We start from the raw sequence: 2219 nt of genomic DNA, 5'->3' as shown, positions 1-2219 counted from the left end.
AAATTCAAGAACAGATGAGAAACAAAATAGTTGACATGTATCAGTCTGGAAAGGATTATAAAGCCATTTCTAAGGCTTTGGGACTCCAGTGAACCATGGTCAGAGCCATTATCCACAAATTTAGAAAACTTGGAACAATGGTGAACCTTCCCCGGAGTTGCCGGCCAACCAAAATTACTCCAAGAGCACAACGACGACTCATCCAGGAGGTCATAAAAGAACCCAGAACAACATCTAAAGGACTGCAGGCCTCACTCGCCTCAATTAAGCTCAGTGTTCATGATTCAACAATAAGAAAGAGACTGGGCAAAAACGGCATCCATGGGAGAGTTCCCAGGCGAAATCCACTGCTGACCAAAAAGAACACAAAGACTCGTCTCACATCTGACAAAAAATATCTTGATTATCCCCAAGACTTTTGGCCAAATATTCTGTGGACTGATGAGACAAAAGTTGAACTTTTTGGAAGGTGTGTGTCCCGTTACATCTGGCATAAAACCAACACAGCATTTCATAAAAAGAACATCATACCAACAGTCAAACATGGTGGTGGTAGTGTGATGATCTGGGGCTGCTTTGTAGCTTCAGGACCTGGATGACTCGCCATAATTGATGAAACCATGAATTCCGCACTATCAGAAAATCCTGAAGGAGAATGTCCGGCCATCAGTTTGTGACCTCAAGCTCAAGCGCACTTGGATTATGCAGCAGGACAATGATCCCAAACACACCAGCAAGTCCACCTCTGAATGGCTCAAGAAAAACTAAATTAAGGTTTTGGAGTGGCCAAGTTAAAGTACGGACTTAAATCAAATTGAGAAGCTTAAACAGTCCATTCATGCTCGAAAACCCTCCAATGTGGCTGAATTAAAACAATTCTGCAAAGAAGAGTGGGCCAAAATTCCTCCACAGCGATGTGAAAGACTCATTGCCAGTTATCGCAAACACTTGATTGCAGTTGTTGCTGCAAAGCGTGGCACAACCAGTTATTAGATTTAGGGGACAATTACTTTTTCACGTAGGGCCAGGCAGGTTTGGACAGCTTTTTTCCCTTAATAAAAGAAATCATCATTTAAAAACTGCATTTTGTATTTACTTGCATTATCTTTGTGTAATATTAAAATTTGTTTGATGATCTGAATCTTTTAAGTGTGACAAATATGCAAAAAATTTAAAAAACAGGAAGGGGGCAAAAACCTTTTCACAGCACTGTATATACAGTATATAAATATTGTATGTGTGTATTATAAAGATATACACATACATACATTTTTATTCATGCAAATTATAAAGTGCTATATATTTTAAACTATATCATTGCCTGTAGTTAAGACAGCACAATAAACAGCAACTTTTAAATGGGAGAAAAACATTTGTCTAATCAAACTGTACAGTATTTTGGCTCAAATTCATTTGTCACTTAGTAGAAGCTTGTCAAATTAAAACTACTCGATTAAAGTAAATACGACCCAACCAACTTAAAATACGGGTCCATTTGAAGTGAGAATAAACATGTTTTTGTGAGCTGAATTCAAGAGCCATTTGGAAACAAACTCGTTGCATGTTGTTGAGCCTGTGTAGTTCATGGAAATATAAATGAGTTTCAGTGTTTGATTTGTTCGGCCCTCAGTGGTGACTATAATGACATGAGTTTGGATTTCCGACATGAAGTCCGAGCAGAGAGAATCTCCTGACCTGTGCTGTCAAGCAGGACCTGCAGCTGACATGGGCTGAATTAACTCTCTGCCCGACGGCTATTTTTACCCCAGTAACAACAGGAACAGCTGAGCAGCTCCAGAACACGGAGGTGAAGGCCAGACAGAAAAGATGCATGAGGGAAATATTTAGATGACATCGTAATCCTGTCGACTGACAGAGAGATCCATCATTTGACCAAGTTAAGATGTGTTGATCGCTAACACTATACATCTGTCGTTTAATTTTAGTATCAGGTGATACACTAACAAAATAAACTAGATTTTTATATATAAAATTTATATACATACATAAGTGACCCTGGAGCACAAAAGCAGTCATAAGTAGCACAGATATATTTGTAGCAACAGCTAACAATACATTGTATGGGTCAAAATTATTGATTTTTCTTTTATGCCAAAAATCATTAGGATATTAAGTAAAGATCATGCTCCATGAAGATATTTTGTGAATGTCCTACCATAAATATATCAAAACTTAATTTTTGATTAGTAATACGCATT

The sequence above is a fragment of the Sinocyclocheilus grahami genome, unplaced genomic scaffold, assembly GCF_001515645.1.
Source record: "Sinocyclocheilus grahami isolate Dianchi unplaced genomic scaffold, SAMN03320097.WGS_v1.1 scaffold1431.1, whole genome shotgun sequence".
Classification (NCBI taxonomy): Eukaryota; Metazoa; Chordata; class Actinopteri; order Cypriniformes; family Cyprinidae; genus Sinocyclocheilus; species Sinocyclocheilus grahami.
This window is presented reverse-complemented; position numbering follows the sequence as displayed.